We start from the raw sequence: 5,954 nt of genomic DNA, 5'->3' as shown, positions 1-5,954 counted from the left end.
TTTGTCACCCAAAACAGGAGGGGAATGGGAAGGAGGGACATGAGCACTCTGCTGGGGCCGGGACGGGGGATGAGGAGGAAGAAGGCCCTTTCCCCTACCCGGGCCCTCCACGCTGTTTTCCCCTAGTCTGCTGTAGGGAGGACTCCGAGGAAGCTCGGCGCGGTGCGCTGGACCTCCTGGCGCCGGGAGGAGCAAGCGAGACAGGCGGGGCGGGCGCATCCGGGGCGGGGAGCTGGGCTTCGTGGGTGGTCCCCGCCCCCGCGGCGGCCTCTGCCCACGCCTGGGTCCCCCCACCCGGAGGAGCTGGGGACTGTGCGAGCCGGTTTCCCACCTAGTGTTCCCGGAGTCCCTCGACGCACCCCGCTATCGGGTGCTCAGACCAGGGGCTCGGCCTGGCGGGGGGGAAAGCCTCGACCGAACTGCTGGGGGCACAAAGAGCCGCGAGTTCGCTCCCTGCCCCCAGTGTCTCCTAAGCGAGCCTTCTGCTCCTAGGAAGGCGCCTTTCCAGCAGCCGCCTGGAACCCCGGCCAGTGTTTAGCTCCCAACTAGTAACAGATGGAAAGAAAAAATAAAATCATCTAGAATCTAGAATAAAAAGTAAGGGCCCTTTATTCTGGGAGAGTTAAAAAGCGCGCTTTCTTGCTAACTTGCCTTTCTTGCTTAGTGCCAGAGACGTGCACTTTATAAACTTCTTTAAGTGACACGGACCCAGAAGTCGATGTCTTGGGTTAGAGGCCAGAGTGATGCGCCCTCTGGGTTCAGCGGCTTTGAGGAGCTCACCCTGCAGCGGGCTCCGTTTGGGGCCCCTTGGAGGAATTAAGAGACCAGGAACCCTGACCCTCAGAATGATCATTCAAATCTGGATCAAACTACACTTTCACCATGACCTCTACTGTCTCTCAATATCTAGCCTCCTGGGTCTGGACTAAAAGGCTAGGAACTTCTGCTCATGCCCCAGACTTTATAACACATAGAGCAAATGTTCAGTATAGTGCAGTTCAGGGTTCCTAGCTAGATTGCAAATTGCCAGTGTCTCTGATTCTCAGTCTCTAGCTTTCTTTCTCTTCGGCCGGATGCTGGGGAAGAAAATGGGTGAAGTTTTATATTTCATGTTTGCTCCTTGAATTTCTACCTATTTCTAGTAACTCTCCTCCCAAGCACACACTGTTACCAGACAGGAATCCTGATCCAGACCCAAGACAGGGCTCTTGGATCTGACATAAGAAAGAATTCAGGGCAAGTCCATAAAATGAAAGCAAGTTTATTAGGAAAGTAAAGGAATAAAGAATGGCTACTCCACAGACAGAGCAGCCCCAAGGGCTGCTGGTTGCCCATTGTTATGGTTATTTCTTGATGATATGCTAAACAAGGAGTGGATTATTCATGCCTCACCTTTTTAGACCATATAAGGTAACTTCCTGACATTGCCATGGCATTTGTAAACTGTCATGGTGCTGGTGGGAGTGTAGCAGTGAGGATGACCAGAGGTCACTCTCGTCACCATTTTGGTTGTAGTGGGCTTTGGCCGGCTTCCTTGCTGAAATCTGTTTTTACCAGCAAGGTCTTTCTGACCTATATCTTGTGCAGACCTCCTATCTCATCCTGTGACTTAGAGTGCCTTAATCTCCTAGGAATGCAGCCCAGTAGGTCTTAGCCTTATTTTACCTAGCCCCTATTGAAGATGGAGTTGCTCTGGTTCAAACGTCTCTAACACCACTACTTTAGAATAGCTTCTTGGGGACAGCAGAAATCAGGCTGGGTACGCAGACAGAGGTGGAGAGAAAGGCCTGAAGGATGGCAAAAACCTGGCAGGGTGGCACGCCAAGTAAGGCACCACTAAGTTCTGTGGGCCTCAAGCCCTGCAGTTAAACAAAGACTTGTGTCCAGAAGAGCAAATTTTGCAGAATGTTCAGTGAAATTCTGATTTCCTCCTATCAATTTTTTATTGCTACTGTTACAAATTACCAGACATTTAGTAGTTTAAAGCAACACAAATTTATCTCACATTCTGGAAGTAAGAAGTTCAAAATGGGTCTCATTGAGCTAAGATCAAGGTGTGAGCAGGGCTGCATTCCTTCTCCGGGGCTTCTGGAGACCACCTATGGGTGGTCCCTTTCTCCAACTTCTGTCATCACATCTCCTTTTTCTCTGATGCTCCTACTACCCCCTGCAGGACCCTTGTGATTGTATTGACCCATCTAGATTATCCAGGATGCCCTTTGTCAGGCCTGTGAGCCCAAGCCAAGCCATTGCCTCCCCTGAGACTTGTACGTATAAGCCCAGATGGCCTGAAGTAACTGAAGAATCACAAAAGAAGTGAAAATGCCCTGCCCCGCCTTAACTGATGGCATTCCACCACAAAAGAAGTGAAAATGGCCAGTCCTTGCCTTAAGTGATGACATTACCTAGTGAAGTCCTTTTCCTGGCTCATCCTGGCTTTAAAAGCTCCCCCACTGAGCACCTTGTGACTCCCACTCCTGCCTGCCAGAGAACAACCCCCCTCTGACTGTAATTTTCTTTTACCTACCCAAATCCTATAAAACAGCCCCACCCTTATCTCCCTTCGATGACTCTCTTTTCAGACTCAGCCCGCCTACACCCAGGTGATTGAAAAGCTTTATTGCTCACACAAAGCCTGTTTGGTGGTCTCTTCACACGGACGTGCGTGACACCCTTCCCCAATGAAGATCGTGAATTTCACCACATCTACAAAGTCCCTTTTACCATATAAGGAAAGAGATGCATCAGTTCTAGGGATTAGGGCATGGACATTTTTGGGGTGGCAGGATTTAGCTCGTTACATCCCCCTTTTCAGCCTCATGCATGCCTTCAGGTGCAGGGCATTTGGGAATGAGCTGATGTTGGATGCTAGCAAGAGTTTGAGGTGTTCTCTGGCCTTTGTTCTGATAATTATGTAACATATATCGAGTGCTTACTATGCACCAGGCACATATTTATTATGAAGTTTAATATGCAACCTTTGCCATTTTCTGACTTATCCTCATCTTGAAGACCAGATATGTTAACAGGGCCAGACACCAGGTTCAAAAAGGAGAGCAGGCCAGGTGCAGTGGCTCATGCCTGTAATACTGGCACTTTGGGAGGCCAAGGCAGGAGGATCACTTGAGCCCAGGAGTTTGAGACCAGCCTGGGCAACATAGGAATACCCTGTCTGTACAAAACATAACAATTAGCCAGGCATGGAGACATGTTGGCCTCTACTGTCTCTTGATATCTAGCCTCCTGGGTCAGTCCCAGTTACTTCAGAAGCTGAGGTGGGGAGGATCACTTGAGCCTGGGGATGGGTAGGGGTGGAGGTGGGAGGCAGGGAGGTGGGTGTTGGGGCTGCAGAGAGCTGTGATCACCCCCACTGCACTCCAGCATGGGCAACAGAGAAAGACTCTTTCTAAAAAAAAACAAAAAAACAAAAAAAAACCCAGCAAGCAGCATAGCTTCTTCTACCAGCAGTTCTTCTGTTCTATTTTGTAAACACGCCCACCTCACCCCCAAAAATAAGAGTAATTAGATCTTTCAAATCATCATAGATAAAGCACTTAGGGGAGGGAATAAAGTAAGGGGTAACCACGGTCTAGAACTCAAGTTGGAAATTAAGCCTCCAGAGTCTTCTCACTACCGTATCGGGAACCTGGAAAATCAATCAAATGAATGGAAATAGCAAAGGGATTCCAGAAATATTTTGGACATCGGTGCTCACTGTCTAATAAACAAGAAGCAATGCAATGTTGAGAAGAAGCTGTGATTGTAATCACTAATAAATGCTATTAGAGAAATGAATTATTACAGTGTGGAAAATAAATAACAGATTTCTACCTCACACTGTGCACTGCAAAGCATTCCAGAAGGGTAAAAGAGCTAAGATTTTAAAGTAAAACAAACAAGAAAACGGGAATAGCAATCTGTCCTAGCTCTAGGAAGCTAGAGTAGACAGCTTTTCAGTGTATCTGCCCAACTTGCAATGATCCCTTCTTCTTTGGAAACTTCTTTGTCTACCCCTTAAGCCACAGAGGTGAGTCTTGAGGAGCCATATTTATCTTCTAAGGCCTGGTCCCCTAGGCATAGCTGATTGGATCCAGCTCAGGCACTCTATTCGTTTCCTAGGGCTCCCATCACAAAGTGCCACAAAATAGATCGCTTAAAACAACAGATATTTATTGTTTCACAGTTTTGGAGGCTGGAAGTCTGAAATCGAGGTGTTGACCAGGCCATGTGCCCCTGAAGCCTCCAGGGGAGGATCCGTCCTTGTCCTTTCCAGCTGCTGGTAGCTGGGTATTCCTTGGCTTGTGGCAGCGTAAATGCAGACTCTGCCTCCCTCTTCATCTTCCCCCTGTGTCTGTGTCCCAATTTCCCTCTTCTCATAAGGATACCAGTCTTATTGGATCAAGGCCCACTGTACTCCAGTATCCTTATCTTTTTTTTTTTTTTTTTTTTTTTTGAGATGAAGTCTTGCTCATATGGCCAGGCTGGAGTGCAGTATCATGATCTCGGTTCACTGCAACCTCCGCCTCCTGGGTTCAAGCGATTCTCCTGCCTCAGTCTCCCTAGTAGCTGGGATTACAGGCACACACTACCCTGCCCAGCTAATTTTTGTATTTTTAGTAGAGTCAGGGTTTCACCATGTTTGTCAGGATGGTCTTGAACTCCTGACCTCAGGTGATCTGCCCATCTCGGCCTCCCAAAATGTGGGGATTACAGGTGGGAGCCACCATGCACCTGGCCTCTGTATCGTCATCTTAATTAATTACTGCTGCAATGACCCTATCTCTAAATAAAGTCCCAATCTGAGGTGCAGGAGTATAGGGCTTCAACATATCTTTTTTGAGAAGACACAGTTCAACCCACAACAGGCACCTAACCCAAACAGTAACAAACAGAGTTATTTCCCTGGGACTTGGGAATTGAGAATGAGGTTCTAGTCACAGCCTGGGCTGGTCTCATAAAGAAAGAAAGTGAAGGGAGGCTGAGGTGCCAGCCCTCTTAGGCTCCAGGGACTGATTATGGAGAAAGTCTAGTCCCAGAAAGAAAAAAAGGAAGGAGTGAGGTGGGGTGAGGAGGAAGAAGAGGAGTCCTGGAAGCGCCTTTCCTCTATGATCCCAGAACCTTTCTGCAGCAACACTGCTTTCCCTGTCTGCTTACAGTAAAGCCTGTTTTGTTTGCTTAGGGAAGCTCAACTGGTTTCTCTTGCTTGCAAGCCGAGTTAATAGAAAAGCTAGAATCAGAGTAAGATGCTGTATTAGTTCTCTTTTGCTGCTGTAACAACTTTCCACAAACTAAGAGCTCAAAACAACACAAATTTGGCTGGGCATGGTGGCTCATGCCTGTAATCCTCACACTTTGGGAGGCCAAGGTGGGCAGCTTACTTGAGGTCAGGACATCAAGACCAGCCTGGCTAACATAGCAAAACCCGGTGGCACATGCCTCTAATCCCAACTACTTGGGAGGCTGAGGCAGAATCGCTTGAATGTGGGAGGCAGAGGTTGCAGTGAGCCAAGATCATGCCACTGCACTCCAGCCCGGGTGACAGAGTGAGACTCCATCTCAAAAAAAAAAAAAAAAAAAAAAAACCAAGGCAACACAAATAACACAAATTTCTTATCTTACGTTCTGTTGGTCAGAAGTCTGCTATGAGTCTCACTGGGTTGAAACCAAAGCATCAGCAGAGTTGCATTCCTTGCTGGAGATTCCAGGGACAATACATTTCTTTGTCTTTTCCTGCTTCTTGAGGATACCTGCTTTCCTTGGTTGGTGGCCCCTTCCTCCATCTTCCAAGTCAGCAAAGGCAGGGCAGGTACTTCTCACACTACTGTCTGTCTGCGGCCAGGAAAGATTCTTCATTCCTGTAATTAGGTTGGGCCCATCTGCATAATCCAAGATACTTTCCCCATCTCAAGGGATGTAACCTTAATCACACCATTTGTAAAGTCCCTTTTGCCATA

This window comes from Papio anubis, chromosome 4 (genome assembly GCF_008728515.1).
Source record: "Papio anubis isolate 15944 chromosome 4, Panubis1.0, whole genome shotgun sequence".
In the NCBI taxonomy this organism is placed as follows: domain Eukaryota; kingdom Metazoa; phylum Chordata; class Mammalia; order Primates; family Cercopithecidae; genus Papio; species Papio anubis.
This window is presented reverse-complemented; position numbering follows the sequence as displayed.